The sequence below is a fragment of the Abramis brama genome (assembly GCF_963993115.1).
Source record: "Abramis brama genome assembly, chromosome: 4".
Taxonomy (NCBI): domain Eukaryota; kingdom Metazoa; phylum Chordata; class Actinopteri; order Cypriniformes; family Leuciscidae; genus Abramis; species Abramis brama.
Window position 1 is genome coordinate 23,896,906 of NC_139966.1, and position 24,787 is coordinate 23,921,692.

A 24,787-nucleotide genomic window follows, 5' to 3' on the forward strand; every position below is an offset into this window, starting at 1 on the left:
GCAAAAAAAAAACTGTATTTTTACACCTATTTTGAATTTTACTCGAATACAAATACAAATACAAATACTTTTCCCCCCTCAACAAATACAAATACAGATACAAATACCGGCTGCTTTGCACACCCCTAATACACACTATAATAGATTGTATGCAAACCACACACATTCACACATCAGGTTGATTTAAAAAGGACTTGAAGAATTTTATGAATGTTTTATGACTTTTTGAATTTATTTTATCAAGATTTTGCCGTTTGACAGGTCTGAGAACTGTGGATCTTGGTGCCATCTACAGGTATTTTAAGAGGTAAAAAGTACTATGTGAGTTATAATCCGTCAGATATGACCCTGATGAATATAATCAACTAATTTCAGGGCAGAAATAACCTTTCAGTCAATAAGTAGAGGCAACAATCACTTTTTGGCAGGTAAAATACTGCATTATAATGGTAGTACTGGTCATCTACAGGTATTTTAAGAGGTAAAAAGTACTATGTGAGTTATAATCTGTCAGATATGACCCTGATCAATATAATCAACTAATTTCAGGGCTGAAATAACCTTTCAGTCATTAAGTAGAGGCTACAATCACTTTTTGGCAGGTAAAATACTGCATTATAATGGTAGTACTGGCCATCTACAGGTATTTTAAGAGGTAAAAAGTACTATGTGAGTTATAATCTGTCAAACATAATTCTTCTGAATGAAATCAACTAATTTCAGGGCAGAAATAACCTTTAGAGGCTTCAATCACTTTTAGGCATCAATCACTATTACCACGGACATAAGCGTCTGTTTGATCCACATAAAAGCAGCTGTAGTCGTAAAGAGACTGAGCGATACAGCTTTAAGGGCTTTAACACGCCACGCGCGCTCCCGCGGACGGCAATCAATTTTCGGCAGACCATCACTTTTCAGCACGACACCGGTATGCTGGCAATAATCTAAGACACGGTATTATAGTAGGCTCATTCTTACATTAACTGAACTGTTAAACACATTCGAATTATAAATAAAATGTAATATAATGTGGTAACCTCCTACTGTCATGCTTTCCATCTATCAGCCTATGCTATTTGGATCGTTATCTCTAGGCCAACACTCAATGAACATCTCAACACATTTTCCGCAACGGCGATAGATCGAAGAGCACGTCCGAGTGAAGACTGCGCGAGCCACAAGAGAACACCTGTATCCATGACACTGATAGCAGCTGCAACGAGCGCTCAGCTTGATTTAAAAAACAACAGATTTAAGCGCTAGATCTCTTATTTAATAGTGAACTAATAGGGGTTATGCGGAACGCCCAACGCTCGAACCGGAAAACGGGTATAAACATTTCCGGTTTGCATTACCGTACGCATCTGCAGCGGTAGGTTATCTCTGAAGTAACTTATTTTGCGCTTTTTTTAGAATACAATTCTTATTTCTGTTTTAATAAAAATGTCACGAATGCTTAAGTATCAGAAAACATTTTTTTATAAAAAAAATAAAATGCAGTCTTGATTTGATTGTTTTAACTGTCTGCAAGCAAATATAAGAGGTTAAACTACTATGATAGCATACAAGTCTAAACTAACTTACTGATAGTTAGCTAACTCTACATCGGGTGCCATTAGCAAAAGCTACATATACTAACTTACATACCTTCATAATCATAAATAAATGAGGAGGCGTAAAACTTAAATCCTTTATTTAACGGAGTACTCGGGGCTCTGGAAGTCCGTTTGGCAATACGATGTACATCTGAAATGGATAGAATGGGTAGCTCCTGTAAACACCGGCTATAAAAGGTCACCATTCCTACGCTGTGTTTACCTCAGTAGCTGACGACCGGAAGTAGTTATATCTGTTTTGTAGAACCCGGAAGTATGTTGCGCATAACCCCTATTTAATGCTCTGCTAGTTAACTGGGGATGTTTTATTTATTTGTATTAGGTACATCCGTTCTATGACATTAGTATATTTTTTACTAACCGTATATTTACATATATTGCGCCATTGTACCCAGCACTTCTGAAAATGCACTTCCGATTGCGTCTCTGTCCCCAGCACATTTCAAACCAAACTGACGCCCATGATCTCAACACTAAATTAAAGGCCTGTCTCATGTAGACGCCTGTCTCAAATACAAGCCGGTGCAGCTCGGCGATTTGGGAAAATAAAAGCCCGGGCTATTTGAAGTTTTACGGTATGTGTTGTTGCCCTGCTTTCAACTTATTTTTCTTTTTTCTCAACAGTTGTGTGGATTGTGATTCATCTTCACTGGTTGCAACATTTACCTGCAGATTTAGAACAGGTTTGTTGAAATACACTTGCAAAACCTATAGCCTTTTTTTAATATTCAAATTAGGGGTGTGACAAGACACATAGCTCTCTAGATGAGACGAAATATTGGATTTCCACACAAAGTAATGTAATGTACCTCTAATGCAGTTTAGATGCATCACATTGAAAACTACCATTCTGCAATATGGCCAGTCCTTTCGTATGTCGATCCTGTGGCCTCTCTGAAAACTGTCGAAGGTTATGTTGATCATCAATTACTACACAGACATGAAGCAAATAATCAGTACCCTTGTTGTTTTGCTGGGTGCAAATGTCAGTTTCTAAAGTTCAGTGCTTTTAAAGCACATATTTACCGTTACCACAGGACAACCTCTGCCTCACAGAGAAATGACATGGGAGGTTCATTCAAATGTGAGACCTCAAGTTGTCAGAAACAATGTACCAATCTCAATGATCTCCTTGCACATCTGAGATCACACCTGTTAAAAAATGAGACTATAAAATGTCCATTCGCAAACTGTGGGAAAACTTTTAAAGTGAGATCATCATTCACTGCCCATATGTCAAGAGTTCATAAGCGTGAAACAGAATTGTATGCAACACTTACATATTCTGCACTATTCTGTCATTACAAAAAACTGCCATAGACCAAAAATTCTATTTCATACAATTAACTCTGTTATAAATCCCTCTTCAGATGTTCTTCCAAAACCATCGCAAACACTTTGCAATAATTTTCTACACTTTTTTGTAGACAAGATTGCAAATATTAGATCTCATATTCAACCAACACTGCTAGATCCGTCGGACCCAGCCACTTGTTCTAGTGTTTTAGCCCAGTTTGAACCCATTTCTTTTGAAATTCTTCAAGAAGTGGTTAATCAGCTAAAGCCTACCACCTCGCAGCAGGACAAGATTCCGACTCACCTTTTTAAACAAGTTTTAGATACTGTCGGACCTAGTTTAAGGTCCATAATTAATAAGTGCCTTACTGCAGGGACTATGCCAGAGGGTTTGAAACATGCCGTTGTTCAACCTCTTATCAAGAAACCAAATCTGGATCCTTCTGACTTGTCAAATTTTAGACCAATATCCAAACTACCTTTTATCTCGAAAATCATAGAGAAAATAGTACTGCAACAAATACAAAGCTATCTGAACATGAATAACATTTCAGAAATATTTCAGTCAGGTTTCAGGAAATATCATAGCACAGAGTCTGCCCTGCTGAAAGTTCTAAATTACATTTTTTTAACTGTGGACACAGGTGATCATGCTATTCTGGTATTATTGGATTTGAGCGCAGCATTCAATACTATAGACCATAATATCCTTATGTCCCGTCTTGAACATTGTGGAGGGATCAAGGGAAATGCTCTAAAATGGTTCAATTCTTTTCTGTCAAACAGAAGCTTTTCAGTTTGTCTTGGAGAATTTTCTTCTGCTGCAGCCCTTATAAATTATGGTGTTCCGCAGGGATCTATTTTAGCGCCTATTCTTTTTTCTCTTTACATGCTTCCGTTGGGCACCATCTTTAGGAAACATGGTGTTTCTTTCCACTGTTTTGCAGATGACACTCAAATCTATCTGCCAATGAAACTGAAGGATTCAAATACACTGCAACCTTAATTTGACTGCTTAACTGACATAAAACGCTGGATGTCACAAAAATTTTTAAATCTAAATTAATCCAAAACAGAGGTAGTTGTGTTTAGTCCCTCCGATAGGTCTGATGCTCAACATCCTAACTTGGAGCAGCTGTCTTGTTTTCAAAAACCGTGTGTTAAAAACTTAGGAGTTCTATTTGATGGCTCCCTTAAATTTGATAAGCAGATAAATTCGGTGGTAAAATCTAGCTTCTACCATCTAAGAGTTGTGGCAAAAGTAAAGCCCTGGCTCTCCTGTAAAGACTGCGAAAAGGTAATCCATGCATTTGTCTCTACCCGACTTGATTACTGTAATTTTCTCTATGTGGGAATAAACCAAAGATCGATTTCCCGACTTCAAATGGTGCAAAACTCTGCGGCTAGACTTTTGTTGGGTGTACGTAAACGTGATCATATCACTCCCATTTTAATGTCTCTTCATTGGCTTCCTGTTGTTTATAGAATTGATTTTAAAATCCTCTTATTGGTTTTCAAATCCCTAAATGGATTGGCGCCTGCTTACTTGTCAAGCCTTTTGTCTATTCATAAGCCATCGAGATCTCTCAGATCTTCAGAACACAGACTGTTGACTGTTCCTAGGGCAAGACTAAAAATGAGAGGGGATCGGGCTTTCTCTGTTGTTGCCCCCAAACTGTGGAATAGTCTCCCACTGTGTATCAGAACTGCTCAGACACTGTCTGATTTTAAATCCAAGTTAAAAACCCATCTTTTTTCTTTGGCTTTTAATGTAGTGTAGAAACTGCAAAAGCTCTTTTATTGTTTGTGTGTTTTGTTTCCTGTGTAAATGGTGCTTTTTATGGGATTGTAAAGCACTTTGGTCAACTCTGAGTTGTTTTAAATAGTGCTATAGAAATAAACTTGACATTGACATTGACATTGCACAGTCAGAGTCTATTGAGGATTCTGCTGAGGTTGAAAGTGATATAGATGTAGGTCATGGCGCAAGTGAATTTGACAATATGCCAGATGACAGTGAAATGAGAGCCCTGTATCTAAAAAATCCATGCATGTTTTACATGCAACTGCAGGCTAAGTACCTTATTCCATCATCAACTATACAGGTTATTGTTGATGAAATAAACAGTTTGAATGACATTTGTCATCAGTACACTAAGAAGGAATTCAAGCAGGTATTGTCAGCTAAAATAAACCTGTCTGACACTGATATTGAAAGTGTTTTGAGTTGTTTGGGAGGAACAGATTTGCATTCTTCATGCAGCTCTCATCTTTCCATTGAGTACAAAAGAAAACACTACTTCAAAAATCACTTTTTGTATGTGCACCCACAGGCTATTTATCTGGGGGAAAATGAGAATAGGAGGGACCGCTACGCACAGTATATCCCCCTTCAAGATACTTTAAAAGCCATGTTAAAAGACCCTGTTGTGTGGCAAGAGTGTGCAAAGTCACAAAATAATAGTACATCTACTAATGTGTTCACTGATGTTTGTGATGGATCAGTATTCAAATCCAATGACTTATTTATGGAGCAAGGTATAAGCTTAAAGCTGATCTTGTACCAGGATGCATTTGAGCTAGTAAACCCTCTTGGATCATCAAAGAGAAAGCACAAAATAGTAGGCGTTTACTTTACACTTGTGAACTTTGAGCCGTTCTATCGTTCTTGTGTGGAGAACTTGCAGCTTTTGTTTCTGTGCCCTGAGAGAGACTTTAAGTACTTTGCACATGACAAGGTGTTTGCCAGGATGCTGTCAGATATAAGAGAACTTGAGAGAAATGGACTAATCACTTCAACTGGCCAGGTGGTGCGGGCAACAGTCCTATGTATTGCTGGGGACAATTTGGGCTCTCACTACATTGGTGGCTTTACTGAAAATGTCAGTACTCCCAGTCACTGCTGCAGGTACTGCATTGTGCCTACAAAAGAAATGGACAATGTGACAGACCGGTTTCCTGTAAGAACAGTTGAAACCTACAAGGAGGCAGTGCAAAAACTGATGGAAACTGAGGCAGCAAATATCATGGGACTCAAGTTTGACTCTGACTCTGAAGTTCTGATGCTGGTTCTGCTCCTTCTGAAGTAAATGGAAGTGGTACTAAGATTGGTGGACAGGCAGCTGAAAACTGGTGTCTTTTGAGACTTGTACCAGTGATCGTTGGTGATAAAATCTCAGATACTAAGGATCCGGTGTGGCAGCTACTGATCTTGCTGAAAGAGCTTGTTGAGTTACTCTGTGCTCCCAAGATATCTGTCTCCCAAGTTAGTTTCCTCAACGTTCTGATTCAAGATTATCTTTTTCCCACAGAGAAACTCAAACCAAAACATCACTAGATTAGCAGATGAGCCCAGAATATGAACATTGCGTTTAATTGCACATTAGGCTAAGCGTTTTCCTCCCATAGAAAACTCTTATTATAAAGAAAAAGCTTAATGTGGCTTAATAGGCTACTTCAGTGATAAAGATCAAATGCTGTACACACCTTATTAATAAACCATACTATCCTACAGAAAAGCAGATGAGCCCAGAATATGAACGCAATGCATTTAATTACACGGATGGCATTGCGGTGCACAACAAATCCTTTACATGGTATTCAATGCAAAACAAAAATGAAAAACATAAGTAGCCAATAAAATAAACAAATTATTGTGGCATTAATGAGCCCACAAACAATATTTATTTTAAAGCCTAAATGAATTTATTTAAAGAAAAACACCAGCATTGGGCGTTTATCTGTATAGGTTAAGTGTTGTGTTTCAGCCGCCCTTTTCAAACTTGCGCAAGAAAATGCAACAATTTAATTTGTTAAACATGAAGAGGACTTATCCGTCTGGCATGGCCGCTCGCTCTAACATTAACCTAGATAAATGTTTGCTATTAATAGGCAAGTGTTTGTGCGGAGAGTGGAGCGCGCACTGCATGACATGGAGGCGCCGGTGCCATCACTCGCATTCTCCTATCAACAGTGGAAACAACTTAAAATACTCTTATCATTTCTGGTCATACAGAAAAGAATAATACATCAGTCGCAACTACTTTTATTTGTGTAAACTCACAATAACAAGAAAACTTGTTTGTGCTTTCATGAAAGAAAAGAAAACGAACAGGACACGCTTTCACGGTCTCCGTGAATTGGAGCGCGTCTCAAAAATGAACTGAAAAACAGCATATAGACAAGCACAGACATGAGAAATATAGCTATCTATATAAAGCTTATAAAAAATGTCCACCAACGTAAAAAAAATCCAATCGAAAGCAAATACGTACGGTACCATCTGATTATGTAATCCTGTCCGTATGAAAGGCACATCTACTTTACAGCGGAGATGTATGGAGATATGTTTGTAGCCTACACTGATTTAGAAAACACTAGTTCATTAATAAACAATTAAAATGTTTCGTTATTTTTTCAGACTATAAACTATATGCACCCAGGATTGAATAAACGTGTGATTAGTCCTAATTGCTTACTGTAAATGAATGACTACTAGTCTAGAAAAATCTTTAGTCTATGGCAACTCTAATCAATAGCCTACATTTAATAGTTGACATTATTTAATTAGTAATTAGAATCCAGCTCTTTACATTAAATTAGTTGAGTTAGCATAATTAGTTAATGAACTAATAAAATAAGATTAAAATTAAGTTTATAAATAAAATAATAAATAAATTAAAAATAAGTTTAAATTAAGATGCTAACCATATATTTCTATAAAGCATTGCTTATTCCACCACACAAAGGACTGTTTATAAGGTGACAATCCGTTTGTACATGTGAAGATTGTAGGCTGTATCTTGAAGATTTTTGTATTCTATTGTATTGTATCTTCTGTTATAAAGACGAAGATTGACATTTCGTTAATTAAAAAAAAAAAACCTCAATGTTGTAAAAAATAAACAACTTAGGCTATGTTCTGTTAGATGCGTTCTGTTAGACTACTTTTTGTTTAATTATGAAGATATAGCCAAATAACAAAAATAAATCTTATATATTAATATATTATATTTAAAAAACTTATAGGCCTATATAAAATATATTTTTTTTTAAATCACTGATTAATTTTGCCTGGGGCCCCACACTCAGTCAGTGTTGGGTATAGTTACTTTGGAAAGTAGTTAATTAGGTTACAACGTTACCATCAATTAAAAGTAATCAGTTACGTTACAGCGTTATCTATTCATAAAAGTAACGCGTTAGAGTACTCATGCGTTACCAAAAATTAAAAGCCGTTTGCAGCGGCTCACACATGACAGACACAGCCCCCTGCCCCTTTAAATGCACCTAGAAGTCGTGACTCCTGACAATGAATAACGTCAGTCATCCGACTAATTTAACACTGCAGGATAACAATAACAGGAAAGACAGTCAGCAATAGGCTATTCCACATGGCTAATGCTAATAAATGGAATGGCTAATAAATCTAATGCAGTTATCAAAGTGTATCAAGTGTGCTTACTTGTAAACACAACCTGAGGTAAACAGGCTTGCAGATTTAAATCCATTTAGAAATGAACAACCAGTCAACGATCTAACCGAAATTAACAGCTGTCAAACAAAAATGATTACAAACCGAATTAAATTTTTGGCGGTCGACAGAAACTTTTCACCAACGCAGAGTGTGCATTTTATTTTCCTTTTCGTTGACAAATTGAACATGATGTGCGTACTTCCATAATCCAAACGCTGTCTTCTCTGCCATCTTGTTATTATTATGTTAAAAGAAACGTTAAAGTATCACACAGAAATAGCTTTGCTATTACCACGGACATAAACTGATGGTTATTTGCACGTTATGTATGTTTAATCCAGCTGTAGACGTTAAGAGACTGGGCGCAATCAATTTTCGGCGGACCATCACTTTTCGGCACGACACCTGTCGTTCGGAAAAAAAAAAAACACACACACACACACAGGGTCAGACTCAGGCGCATGCAGGGCACAGACGTATCACAGCCATTGACTTTACGATCACAGCGCTTCGGCTCCGCTGATATACCCGCAGGTGGCAAAGTAGACCTAAGCCTACTGTCTGACAAAAAGCAGGCTGCAGTCGGGATTTTCCTTTCCTTAAAATAACGGATTACTAATAACGATTAAAAATAACGAAGTTACTGATTACTTAACGCAAGAAACTAACGCGTTAAGTTACACATTTCACGAAAAAGGTAATTAGAGTACTCTAACGCGTTACTTTGTAACGCGTTACCCACAACACTGCACTCAGTGTAGGTTCGCCTCTGATTGAGGGCTGCTACTATTTGGTGTGATAGGCTATATCAATTTTATGTGGATAAAGGCATATTTTGTACATGACTATACATGTCCTTATAAGGCCAAGAAAATACGTTTTAACATCATAGCATCTCGGTATTACGACATAATTGAGTGGAAAAAATATTATGTACATGGCAGCAATGCGCCACCGTAATTTTGTACTCCTGGCATAAATTAAGAAATGACTGTCACTGCAAACCGGTTTTATCATAAACAGTGCTCAAATATCGAAGCTGGAGTCTTAAATCTTTCTTTTCAGTTCGTCCAGATCAAGTATGTTATGTTTTAATGGGTAGAGAATGTTAAACAACAATAATCTGGGGTCGTCTGTGATCTTTGCCGTGAAAGGGATTAAATGATTTTTAGGCTATAACACCCAATGTACTTGTTGCATCATGAGAAGATTGGCATCTACGCTAATATTAGTCTATGTTTATCCCAAGATTACCGTAGTCAGCCAGATCAGGGCCGTATCCAGATCAGATGGAGGACCTGTGCCTAAACACAACCAAAACGCATCCCTGAATGTCAGCAGAGATTGTGTCAACTAGACTCTCGCCTGTAAAGTCATCGACACAACAGCCAGTGGCACTGGAGCGTTTAACATACAATCATCTTCATTAAAAGTAAAGAAACAATTATCTTACCAGTGCTGTTGCCGCTCTCTTCTATTGCAGTCTTTGATTTTGAGATTTGCTGATTATCAATAAAATGGAGCTCATATCTGTTGCTTTTGATGATGTGAATTCCATTAAATGTGCATATAGCGCGGGAATTGTAGATCGGATTTATATCCTTTTTGCGAAAACACATTTATGTGACCAGGTGTAAATGGAATCGTTTTGATAAATCAGATAGTTATGCGATCTGAGAAAACACATGAAGTGGCCAGGAGTAAACAGCCCCAAAGAGAGTGAGACACATTAAGTGAGATACAGCACCTAGACTGTATATTAGGATACTTTAATATAAAGTTCACCACAATTCAGTTCAGATTATAAGATGTCAGTTGAGAACAAACATGACATACTTGCATGTTAGAAAATACTAGTAGATAAAGAGTGGAAAGCACATGTGTTCTGTGAAGCAAATGGTACCAATGTGTCATAAAACACCCTACTTAAAGGGATAGTTCACCCAAATATGAAAATTCTGTCATCATTTACTCTAATTGTCTAAAGCAACCAGGGTGGCAGTGGCAAACAAAGGGCAAAATAAGAGTAGGAAATAGTTGTGCACATACAAACAGTAGTATTACATACAATGCACTTTTAGACAGACTTAACATCCCCGTTTTAGGAAGCAATCCAATCAAGTGTATACATGGCTAATGTTTTCTCAACGATCGGATAACAAAAGGTTTATACCACCACTTACAATCCGAATAAAATTTAATTCAGATCAAGGTCATTAGGATCATTAGAGGTATTTACATGGTCTTCAATCCAATTGAGGTCTTAATCCGATTACTAAAGGATTATAAAGGTCCATGTTAATGCTTCCACTGAGTCAGTGCTTAAGAACGTCTAGTTACAAATAAAACACTAACGATTGTGATATCAATGTGTATGGACTCCATAATGTTATACAGTTATCAAACAACAACAACAGTGCCGAAGAGCTGATAACAGTTGTAATAATGACCAAAAATGTGTCTTTGTCTAGTGACAACCCCGGAGCAGGTTACACACCGGTACCTGCGTATACTATCTACATTCAAAAAAACAAAGAGCATCCCTGAATCCTTGAAAAAGCACAAGTTTGACACAACTACCTTGGCCTTGTCAAGTATCATTGCAGAGGTATGTATCAGTTAATATGTAATCATAATTGTACTGTTATTGTTACACAGCTTGCTGTCATGTATAAGTGAGTGACCACTTACTACTATTACAATGCTAAAATTAGTTACACTTAGTAAAAACTAATGTGGTCTAAACAATTTTTTTTTTTTTTTTTTACACTAATGTTGTCCTGGAATAAATCCTCCCTCATGAAGGTTATCATGTTTAGTTTTTGTTCAGATCATTTTTGAGATATCTTGATTTAAACTGCATAATCATTTTCATAAATTGTACATAGTGTTGCTGTTGCTGAGTTCCAAAATTGTGCAAATGGTCATTTTCAAATGTAAAAATTATATTATGTTAAGTTGATTACATCTTTGCATTTTTAACAAGATATTGTCTTGCAGCGTTTCACACAGCTCTTTATGGTAAAAACACGGGTGTCCAATCCTGCTCCTGGAGGGCTACCGTCCTGCAGAGTTTGGTTCCAACCCTGACCAAACACAACTGAAAAATCTTACCAAAGTCTTCAGGATTACTTTGACAATTATTTGTTGTATCACAAATCAGATTAAATGATTGCTTAGGGATGGAGCTAAACCCTGCAGGACAGTGGAGCTCGAGGGCTAGAGTTGCCCACCCCTGAGGTTGAAGATGAAACTGTTCAGAAGATGAAACTTGAAGATGAAACTGTGAATATATATATATATATATATATATATATATATATATATATATATATATATATAATGTATGTATGCCTCAGTTTTAGGACTCTTAGACCTGTCATACAAGCAGTATATTTTGCACATTATTTATATATATATATATATATATATATATATATATATATACATACATACACACATATATATATATATACATACATACTTGCATCAAATAAATCATAGGAATATTGATGACTTTGGACTTTTTATACCTTAATAGGGCAACGTATCCTAGGAGATACAACTCATAAAATCCAAACTATATCAAATATTTAAAATATTCCTTTGGATATGTTTTACTTAAGTCCAGATGATATAAAAATTTACATGAAATCATTTTTTGCTGATAATTTTCTATTCTTGCCTGTTCCTCATTTGGGAGTCACACTTGTGTTCTTTGCGGTCAAAAGTGACCCTACACCTGAAAATGAAACTCACTCAATTTTTTAAAATACATTTTTAAATGAATGCAGTTTTTCAAATTAATATAGAGACTAGTTTTTTTTAAATACATTTTTTGAAGGCAGATTAGTGCAATCCGGATGAGAGAAAATAAAATAAAACTTGTAATTTTGTGGTGTAACCACTAGATGCCTGTATAGCTCTCTATATAGAGATTTTTTAGAAATTCTCAAATACAATTTTTTTTTGGCAAGGTTTATAAAAATATTTTTTTTTTTTTTTTTTTTGAAGTGTACACATCAAACCTTGAATACAGAGCTAAAGCATTTTGTAACATGTAACATTAAAGTTGGATAATTTTTTTTAAAATAAAATAAACAGGAATGCTTTATCACAGCTTAATCCATCTGAATTAAACCTTTTATTTCAGTCTTCTGACTCATTTTTGCTGTATGGTAATATCCGTACCAGTTTGTGTGTCTGTGTCTGTTTTGCACTCTTGATGTTTTAGAGTTTCCCCCGTCCATCGCTGTGCACTTTCTTCTGTATCGTGGCTGATTTGTAGATTGTGTACACAAAAATATTCTGTTTTCATATTTTTTGCCCATTTCCCATTCATTTCCTATTATTGTATTGTACTAGTGCAACACATTCTTTTGACATTCTGCTAAATATATTATATTATATATATATATATATATATATATATTTCCAAAATATGATTTTTTATTCCTCTTTTTAGTCAACTTTAGCATGGGTGTATTCACTTATGCATTGCACTGTATATATATATATATATATATATATATATATATATATATATATATATATATATTTCTCTACTTGTGATTGATTACAGGTGGCAATTGCATCAGAGGGAGAAGCCTTAACAGTGCCTCCCAATACTGCAGGGACAACCTTGCAGTCATATGTGAAGGATTTGCTGCAATTTCTTTCATCCTGCCCCCAGCTGAAATTGAAAATCTGAAAAATGAAGGCAGCAAACAATCTATTGCCAACAGCAAATTTAGGCGTTATTTTTTTTTCAAATACTTAAAATGATGTTCTTTTGTTGAATTGTTCATTCGTCATTTGTTGTTTGTACAGTTTCCTTGTTATTCTTTTAAAAATGTAAGTATTTAATGTGTTATAGTTCGGATAAATATTTTTGTTTTAAATAAACTTGTTTTGGGTTAAATTAAGGTCTTTCTACTATGCTTTTAAATTTGTAATTTAGTTCTTTGTTGATAACTTTGACTGAAGTTAGGTTTATCTGTACCAGTACTTTAATATTGAACTTACCCTATAACTACACAGAACAAGGGGGTAAAATGTGCCACTTTAATTTACGGCCCGCAGATGTTGTACTTACTCTGTAACTACATGAAACAAGGGGGTAACAAGTTTGACTTACACTGTAACAACACAAAACAATGGACACAGTAACTACAGAAAATAGTTCTAATTTGCCTTGCCTTGTTTTCACCATAGTTGCCTTGCCTTCTTTCTTTTTTTTACTTAGCTTGATGACAAAATCCTGTACTCTTTTTCTTTCTTAAGGTAAGACACCTATATTGAAAATTCTAAATAAAACCATAGCAGAAACTCATTCCCCTGAATTTCAAGTTTTGTTGTTTAGTAATCTCCATCATGCATTATGAAATGATAGAATATGTACCCCGTGGTTAAAAAAAATTCCCAGGCCTATAAATATATTTTAATAACCATGTATTATTCCAAAAAGATATGTGGTGTATGATTATGATTGAATGAAGACTCTTCTGAATCACCACAGTTTGCAGAATTGGATCATGTGTCGGCAGCCATGGTACAACGACGCCAGTGCGATCACCACACACCAGCTATATGTGGAGAGGAGTGTGATCGAGCCAATTCAGTGAATGTGTGTGTTCTCGCTAAATTGCTCTCAAACTTAAGATTGTTGTTTTGCATGTAGCCTAGGCCATATCATGTAATATTTGAATAGCTAGTTTACTGTATAAATCATTTGTAATTTTCCATGTTTTTTAGCATAGTAGGTCAAACATACCATGTAATATTAAAATAGTTAGCCCTTAGTTATAAAATACTTACTGCATATATTATTTATATTTTTCCTGGTTGTTAACCCTTTATTCCCCAAATATTATAAATTGTTCCCTTATAATAACACGTACGACATGATAAAAAAAAACACAAAAGACACAGTAGCCAGCGTTGAATTGCATGCATCTTCTGTTTATTCGTGACCACACGTGAGGCTCAGATGTTACAGATGGAGCATTCAAACCCTCTTACACCTCTTCCACAGCAACATGGCTACAAACCTTACCTAACCTTCACACACACATTTTGAAATGTTACATTTATAGTAAACTTTAGCACAAGTAAACCAGGCAAGTACTGAATCAAAATATGGGCAACATGTGATGCAAATTCAAGTTATGCTTGGAGGATGCAAGTTTACACTGGAAAAGCTGCAAGTGGTGTGACAGAGCGAAATCAAGGAATGCAGCAGCACCCCCACCCTGAAGAGAAAGAGATGCCGCTACTGTGGCCCAAAAGACAGAAATACTTGATGTGTAAAAAAAACGCAAACATTACATTTGCAAATCACACGCTAAATAACTGTTATCTGCCAAATTTGCAATGACGAATGAATGTTTCTGTGAACGTTTATTAATATTGTTCAGTTATTTTCTTTTTTACTGATTTTATTTCTGTTATCTGCCAAACATGCAAGAATTAACAAATCTTTCTATGAATGTTTATTCATATTGTTCAGTCACTTTTTTCTTTACTTCCTGTTTATTCATATTCTTCGCTGTTTTATTGTTTATTACTGTTTTTCCAGTTTATTACCATTTTCGATTTGTTCTCAAAATAAATAGTAATAGTTCATTATGGTATTGTTGTTCATTATTGATGTTCACTACCTTGAATTACATAAATCTGTCACTTCAACTAAATGTCTAAACATACACCTGAATACACAAATAAGCAAACAGACTTTAAATGTGACGTTAGAACCCAGGGGAACAGTTCATTTGCTCCATATACAGCTATAAGGACATCTAGTGGCAAGAGTCATTAAATATAATGTCATATCATTTTTTTCCCCACAAGAGGTCATCAAAGTGTAAGGTTTATTGAGATGGTTTAAAAGGTTATGAATGCAATTGTGTTAGGTGTTTATTTCAAAGAATTTGTACAATGTGCTTATCTATATTTAAATTATTGATAAAATCAATTAATTTTGAGGTAAATAAAATATAAAATAAAAAACTTCCACAAAAAAATGCATTTAAAAGTAGGAAAAAAAATAGAATAGAAATGAAATTCTTCTATTCTATCAAAAAAGAAAGTATCATTTTAGGGCTTCGGGTCATTTTTTCCCTCGAGGGAAGGATTTGTCACAAAACGCGAGGGAACTCAGGGAAGACAGGTGAAGATGGCATACTCACAGTGCCAGAGATGTCTGATGCTGCACGGACAGCAGAAATTAAGAACCAACCCAAAAGAGACTGGCTATTCCTGAGTTACGTAAAAGAACATTGAAATCATCTAGGCTTGATCATGAGCTTCTGACTTTTTGTCAGTTTCTGTACCACCAACTCAGCTGATTGCAGTGATACCAGTGCCTCACTCTCACTTTACACTCCACTCTGGAATCTGTGGTCCCATCTTCCCCCAAACAGGGCAAGAAGGCCTTCTCGTTACCATGGCCACAATCAGATAAGTTGGTTTTATGGGTGTAAAGGAATGTGACCACGTGCTCGAAAGAGAGAAAGACAATGGGAAGACAGAAACAATTCTTAATACAGACTTTGCTGCATTAATCAGAGACGAACTGATCTAGAAATGGGGGGGGGGGACTCCTTCCCCCACTGGGGCCCAGGGCCCAACAGGCCTGAGCAACACATGCCACCGCGGAATGGGCAATGATCAACTCCTGGCTTTCTCGGCACTTCAGGATGCCGTGCCGTCCAGCGTGCCCTCAGCAGGCCCCCGGGCTGCAAGCTCCAACCCACAACAGCATCGAAACCACCATGCAAGTCATCCTCATCTTCTCCATCAAGCAGAGAAGAAAACAATGGCAATTTGCACCATGACTTTTGACACTCACGGACCCACCAACAAACTCAATTTTCAACCACTTCAAGAATTGTATCCATGCAAGTATCAATTTAATGAGGTGCTCTGAAAATGATCAGCTGATGGTTCTTTTCATACTGAAATGGATCTTTTTCATAGTTCTATTTCCTGCTTCCGGTTCCATAACACTCACCCCTTTACCTATGCATGTATGTATAGATGAATGTATGTATGTTTGTTTGTTTGTTTAGTTTAATTATGTTTGTGGTTTAGTTAATAAAACTTGTGCACAATTATGTATTTGGTTTCTGATTTTCTACTTGCGTACAAAGTCCCTTTTATGATCTTGATCTTGTTACATGCTCTAAGCGCTGTACAAGCTAAGGAATAATTATTTTTCAGTGACCATGAAAGAATTTTCTTAGAATAAATGAATAATCAAAGAGTTCGTTGGAACTGATTAATTGATTGTAATATTAATTTGGCTTACCTCAAAGTTAATCTAATTAACTGACCCAAATATTAATAATTAATCATAATTGGTAATTATGGATTATTATTAATATGTCCGCTTTGAGCTAATATTGTTACACCCTACCTCTTGAGTTATATATGTAAATGTTATTTGAATAGCGGAAGTAAAGCTTTTTAGATAAAATTACTTTTACATTTTATGGATGTTACAAATAGGACAACAAAGAATAGAAAAAAATATTGTGTAAAAATGTATTTCAACAATTTCAGAAGTAATTAGCCTACTAAAAAGGTAAATAATAATGTAGCTGTATAAAATATATATTGAGAAAAAAAAAACCATAACATAAAATCTGCAAATTTCTTGTGTAATAGCAGCATGCGTGAATGCACAAATGAGGTTGACTCATTCTAATTTTTCACAAATATGATACCCATAAAAATATTTTTTCATGGCCATAAAATGGTTTACTTGAATTAAAAATTATGTTTACTTAATACATTTAAAATAATCGACACGCTGCGGTTGACTCATTCTAATTTTTCACAAATATGATACCCATAAAAATATTTTTTCATGGCCATAAAATGGTTTACTTGAATTAAAAATTATGTTTACTTAATACATTTAAAATAATCGACACGCTGCAATGTAGGAAAGCAAATACCTGTGAAATGATTATATCAGTATTACTGTGCAGCGTGCAGCGTTGTGTTGCTTGGCAACTAATATGCTGACTCATTTATGAAGAACTACATTGCTTGAATTATTATTTGTTATCAATAAATAAATAAATGTTCTTATTGCTTTATTAACCATGAACATACCCGATAGCTTTTGTTGACGAATTCTGGTGAGCACGCAAAACCAAAGCGAGCCTTTTCATTTTAATGACGTCTTCTAATTGCTCTTCTCCACAATAGGTGCATAGTAAGAATGTTGTCCCACCTTCAACATAATGAAGTAATATAATAGCAGTTATCAAAAAAGCCCCAATAAGCCCGCAAAGCTGCTGTCTGTACATCATGACGGATGACAACTTTGAGCGGAATCACGGAAAATAAACAGATGCACTCTGACCAATTAAAGGAAAGTTTACTTGCACATTACTTGTATTAATAAAGTTTGGTCTGTTTGGAAATATTGCCTTGTTAAAGCTAACCGAACCAAGATAAAATTACAACATTGTAGCGATTTAACACCCAGTTTTGGAACAAAGCAAGCAATCTACAGATGTGAAAACACCCTTAGAAAATTTAATTATACTTTTAAGTATATCTCGATGAAAAGAGGCCAAATATAATTAAACCTTTCTGTGAGTATAAGTCAAGTATATTAAATGCAATTTTAAGAATATTTCTGAGAAGTACATAAAATGTATCTCTGAGAAGTACAGTTGTGGTCAGAATTATTGGCACCCCTGGTACATATGATGAAAGATGGCTGTAAAAATAAATCTGCATTTTTATCCTTTTGAACTTTCATTCAAAAATGCACAAAAATCTAGCCTTTCATTGAAGTGAAAGAATTGAAAGTGGGGGGAATATCACATTATGAAATAAATGTTTTTCTTCTAAACATGTAGGCCATAATTCTTGGCACCCCAAGAATGTATTACTAGTAAGATATCTCTAAAGTATATTCCAATTAACATTTACATTTTTTAACACACCAGGGTGACTAGGAACATGAAATTTTCTAGCTATGACTTCTTGTTCCACAGGAGTATAAATATGAGGAAACATAAAGGCCAAATTCCCTAAATCATTCATCACAATTTAAAACCAAAGAATATAGTTCTGATGTGCAGTAAAAGATTGTTGAGCATCACAAAATAGAAGATGGCTGTATGAAAGTAGCTAAAGCATTGAAAATCCCCATTTCCACCATCAGGGCAATAATGAAGAAGTTAATTATTATAGTTAATTATTATCAACTAAAGATGTTACGAATCTGCCAGGAAGAGGACGTGTGTCTATATTGTCTTAATGCACAGTGAGGAGGAAAGTTTGAGTGACCAAAGACTCTCCAAGGATCACAAATGGAGAATTGCAGAGATTACTTGAGTGTTGGGGGTCAAAAAGCCTAAAAAAAAAAAAAAAACGAAAAAAAAAAACACAACCCCTACATCCCCACATGTTGTTTGGGAGGGTTTCAAGAAAAAATTTCCTCGCTCCTCCAAAAATAAACTCCAGCATATTCAGTTGTCAGACACAACTGGAACTTCAAATGGGACCGGCTTCTATGGTCAGATGAAACAAACAAAAAAAGGGCTTTTTGGCAGCAAACCCAGCAGATGGGTTTAATGCAAGCAGGGATAAAAAGTACCCCATGCCCACGGTTAAATATACTGCTGGATCTTTAATGTTGTGGGAGTATTTTTTTGCTGGAGGTCCTGGACCTCTTGTTCAGATACATGGTATTATGGATTCTAGCAAATACCAACAGATAAAAAATCAAAACCTGACGCCTTCTGCTAGAAATCTTATAATGGGCAAAACAAACATCAAAATCATCACAAAAATGTGTCACTGAGCACAAAATGAAGCTTCTGCCATGGCCATCTCAGTTCCATGACCTAAACTCAATAGAAAATGAGTGGGGTGAACTGAACAGAAGAAGCACCAACATGGATCTGGGAATCTGAAGGATCTGGAGAGATTCTGCATGGAGGAATGGTCTCTGATCTCCTGTCAGGTGTTCTCCAAACTCATCAGGCATTATAGGAGAAGACTCAGAGCTGTTATCTTGGCAAAAGGAGGTTGCAAAACGTATTTAATAAAAGGGTGCCAATAATTATGGCCAACGTGTTTTGGAGAAAAGCATTTATTTCATAATGTGATTTTACCCCCCAATTTCAATTATTTTACTTCAACGAAAGGCTAGATTTTTGCGAATTTTTTTAATGAAAAAAGGATAAACAATGCAGATTTATTTTTACAGCCATTTTTGATCATATTTACCAGGGGTGCCAATAATTCTGACCACAACTGTATATAAAAAGTAGACTAAAAGTATACTTTATTATTTTTAGTTTAAAAGAAGTATACTAATAGAACACTATATAGGCTTTTTATCCAATAATGTTCCTCCATGACAAAGGTCAGAGGTCAGTCTCTCTGACTGGCTCTAGACTGTACAAAAATAGGTGCAGGAAATGCATAGATTAGTGGAAACCAAAAATGTTGTAAAGATTAAAATAATAATCACTCCCTGGGGTAAGAAAGGGCAAACTAGGCCCATCCAGGGTGGATCATATGAGGCAAGTTTGGGAAGGTTTAGAGCTGTTGTCAGGGGGTCCTGTCCAATGGGCTGTTTTTGACAAGGGTTATAGTGGGTAGGTTTAGGGCTGTAGTGGGTGTGGCCATGGAAATAAAGTATGTGACCACACCAATAGACAAAAAGAGGAGAACAAAAATGCTGAACGCTGAAAGACCATGGGCCAAAAAATTTTGGACTACACGTTTACGCTTCTCAATTTTATGTACAATATTGTGTGCATGTTTTTAGATACGTACACATAGCTCATTATTGGTTTGGCTAACATTCTGTCTATGGCATCTGAGGCAAAATATTGAATAGACACAATTAATTTTGTGTCTTGATAGAGGCTTAGTGTGCATTTAAGTGTTGTGTGAATTCGATGAACCAAACACCCCAGATGTCATCAAGAACCTAAAATATGCAAAGGGTTTTTTGGGTAAGGAATCAAGGCCAATTCCTCACAATCAGCCATGAAGATTTTTTCATAGGAAGGGTCAAATTTCTTACCCATGGCCGTTCCATTTATTTGAAGGTAGAATTTAGAGTTAAACTCAAAAGAATATTTTGATAATTTGTTAAATTAATTTCTAATAATTTTCAAATGTATTCATCTGGCCTGTTTGGGTCTGGGAACTTACACTTCTTGACAGCTTCTAGGCCCACTTTGGTTTCTATATTCGTGTAAAGACTGTCAGTGTCAATAGTGAAAAGAAAAGCATTATGGGGAATTTTTAAACGGACAATTTTTTTAATATTATCATAAGTGTCTTTTAAATAACTAGGGTGTCTAACTGAAAGAGGATTTAATAAGTTTTTATGTACTCTGCGATAAAATAGTTTTCCGATAGGAAAAGGCATGCACCAAAGTCGGGGTTGACCGAAATACACTGGCATTAACAGCTGTTGTGGCTGAAATACAGCTTGTTGATCCAGAGTTTCTGACATCAGACCTAAGGTCTGACATAGAAAAATCCAAAAAAGAGCGTTAACTGCTACCAATAAAATAATAAATTGAGATAGAAAGACAAAACCTCCAATCCACTTATTTAATTATGTTTAGACTTTCACACCAGTTTGACTTTCATTACAATGTTTGTAATTCACACCAGTTCACTGTGCTACACTGTGATGTTCCTTAAACCAATGACCAAAATTGTCAAATTAACCTCAGTTACCATTTCAGAACAATAATTAATATCAAGAATTATACAATGCTGTTCTAGTGTTAGCCCAGCTGCAAGTACACTGAAGTTTTGCTTCAGAATCTGTTAAACTATTGAGTTTAATGTGTTAATAAACATTGTTTAGCTTTACTACATTTCCCCCCCTCTTTTTTGCAGTCCTCTATACTTGATTTACCGAGAAGTAATCAAGGTTTAATACTTGGACATTTTACCCATGCAATTGTTAAATTACTTTCAAGTAAGTGGGAAGTTCCTATGAAATTATCATGTAACAACACTGATGGTACACAACATTGACCCTAACAATTGCACTTTAAATTAAGTGGACCGTTCCTGAGGAGTTACCATGTAAGTACACTGTTAATGCAGTGTTGCACAGAGGTTTGGGTTTTGCATATTACACAGTAAGCAATGACGTTTTACAATTTATATTTTTGACCGTTCTTGAGGATTTACCATGTGCACTGTAAATACAGTGTTACACAGAGGTTTGGGTTTCGCATATTACATAGTAAGGGATGATTGTTTTACTAGACAGTTCCTGAGGAGTTACCATGTAAGTACACTGTAAATACAGTGTTTCACAGAGGTTTGGGTTTTGCATATTACACAGTAAGGGACGACCGTTTTACACTTTATATTAAGTGGACCGTTCCTGAGGAGTTACCATGTTATAACACTGTAAATACAGTGTTTCACAGACGTTTGGGTTTTGCATATCACATAGGGTCAAGCCTGAATATCACATAGTAGGTTATGACCGTTTTACACTTTATATTAAGTGGACAGTTCCTGAGGAGCATTTTAATATCCGTTTTATTTTTTTACGTCGTGTGTTGTAGAATGCACCTGGTTGGCCGCGCCCGCTTTCGATGCGGAGCACAGGCCAATCCTCAGTCTGAGCTTAATTTGCATATCAGAGGTATAAATAGGTCCGAGTGGTCGAATATGTTGTCATTTGTTCGAGACAACCATCTTGGAGTGCCAGAAGAAGACGACATCTGGAAAAGCAGCGGAATGGCCAGTCCAGCAAAAGTGCAAAAAGACGGCGAGGACACGGTGGAAGGGTTCATCCATGACGTGTCACCGAGAAAGCAATCTAGGAACAGCTCTTCGTTTTTCACAGCCGTTCTACAAAGCGCCAGACAGGAATACCACAGAGTTGTCGTTTTTGCGATGGAGAAGCAATCCACTTTCAGTCAGGCCGAAAAGAATGGCAACACAGTTAAGCTGCTGAACGTCAGGCGCAGCTTAAGTAAGTAGCCTAACTGATTTTAGAGCTCGGCCTCGCAGATGGAGTGTGTTGTGCTGTATTGTTGGTGGGCTCGGTTTTAATTGGGGACTTTGCCTGTTTCTTGTAGGCTTCTCTGATCCAGACGGATACGACGTCTTATGCTCCCGTGCGACCAAAGTGGAGGTGACCAGGCTGCCGTTTCTGCGTCACTCGCCGCCGGGCTGCAAAAGGATGAGTATAGCGGAGGTGAAGGCTCTCGGTCCAAAGCAGAAGGTGTGAATTTCAGAGTGGGCGTTTCAGAGCTCAACCTGGGCTCTGAAAAAGAAAAGTAACGTTTTCTTTGTGGTTGGTTTATGCAGGTAGGAGAGGTCCGTGGAAAGGTTCGAGTACACGGTTGCTTAAGCAGAATGGTGACGTTCAAAGGCTCGGACGTTGAGCTCAAAGAAGTAGTAATCTGCGATGGGACGGGCGAGATCAGCGTGACGCTGTGGGACAGCTACGTTAACCAGGCTGAGGGCGGAAACTCGTATGCATTTAAGAACTTGTCTATGAGAGAGAGAGATGGGAGCATCCACCTGTGTACCGGCCCGGCAAGCACCATCGAGCAGATTGCAGATTTGGAAGTTCCATACGGAGAAGGCGGCGAGGAGGAGGATGGATCAAAGGCGCTTTTCAGCACCACTTAAAAGGGCATCGAAGTCACGATTCAGCAAAAGTGTTCCAGCTGTCAATTTAAGCAGACGGAGTTCGTAGAGAAGTCCATGACACAGGTGTGAGAGATGCAACCTCAAGCAGGCGTCACTAGCTTTCTCGACCTGTTTTGGAGGGAAAGCCACCTTCTCGACTGCCGACGGCAACGAGAGAGTGCTGCTGACCAGCTCCGCGCTGACGACCTACCTGTGCGCCGCCGGACTCAGCAGTGCGTTTAACGATGCGGAGGCCATCGAAGATCCCTTTCTTCAGTCGGCAGTTTTCGACGTAAAAGTTAACGTGGATGGCTTCCTTCTATCTATCGAAGCTGCGGATGCGAGACGTGCTTCCGGCGCGGATGACCAGCGGGCCGGCGATACAGACGAAGGTGCGTCGCAGGTGGCAGAGCAAGTTGACCCGCAAGTGGCAGAGGAAGGCACGACACAGGTGGCAGAGCAAGTTGAAGCGCAGCTCGCAGAGGAAGGCGGCGCTGCGACTCCTGGCTTGGTGGCCTAAACAAGTTTTGTGAGTTCAGCTTCATTAAGAAGAGCATGGTGTGACAAATGCGTATTTGTTAATTAATAACCTATTGTTTGGCGTTTCACTGCAAGTTTTCTGCTTGTTTATATGCTTTAATAATTTGTTTATCTAAATACTTTTTGCATTGTGTGCTTATTTTACTCAAGTAGGCTACAGGTGTCAAGATTGATTTGTTTAAAATGTAGGCCTATGCCATAGTAAAGACAAAAGCTTGAATAGAAAAGTAGATTAAGCTTAAATAATTGTAATACAGCGTCTGAAATTGAGTTTATGTGCTGAAATGGATGGTGTTTGTTATAATAAATATGGACAACATACATTTGGGCTGCGCACTGCTGTCACCCAAGTTTTCTGTGTCTATAAGATTTAACAAATGTTTTAAATTCAATAAATGTTCAATAAATATGACATTTTTTGCATTGTCAGCTTATTTAACTAGACATGTTAGGAATTAATTTGTAATAAATGTATTCTTAAACATGGTATTCAAGGTAAAGAAGAAAAAATGCATAGAAACGTAGATTATGTCTAAATAATTTTAATTATGATATTTGGTTGTTTATAGACAGTTTAACTTGGATATTCTAAAAGCTTTTAACTTTTATTTTGGCTCTGTTTCTACTTTTTTGGAGTTGCAGTCATTAAAATCAAAATTTGTTTGTATTTACAAAATACTATCAGTTTGGTCTGTGGAAAGATTGGAAATATTGTGTACTTTTGTCAGTTAATCAAAGGTTAAAGAGAATTGACAAAATCACAGAATCTTGATTTTACTGGATTTTATAAAATGTGGCAACATTTCTGGAAATGGGGTTGTGGATAAAGTAATGAAGAAAAAAACATGTATAGAAAAGTAGATTATGTCTAAATAATTTCAATTGTAATCTGTGGTGGTTTTATTGGCTACATGTGTTCAACTAGGTCCTGTAGTGATACGTTGATTAAGGCTCTGTCTTCATTACGTCTATGAGGATGATTCAATCAGGTCCGCTTGTAGGCGCATGACACTTTTGCCATTGAAAAGTGACATTGAAAGTCTATTCGCCCATAACTATGACGCTTCAAAACGTTCATTAAGTATCATGAATCGAGCAGTTTAATCCAAGAAGAGACACGACTGCTTTAAATGACAGCTTTCTAAATTTGGTCATGGAAGCAATGTTTATATGTAATAAATGGGGCCCGTCAAACCTA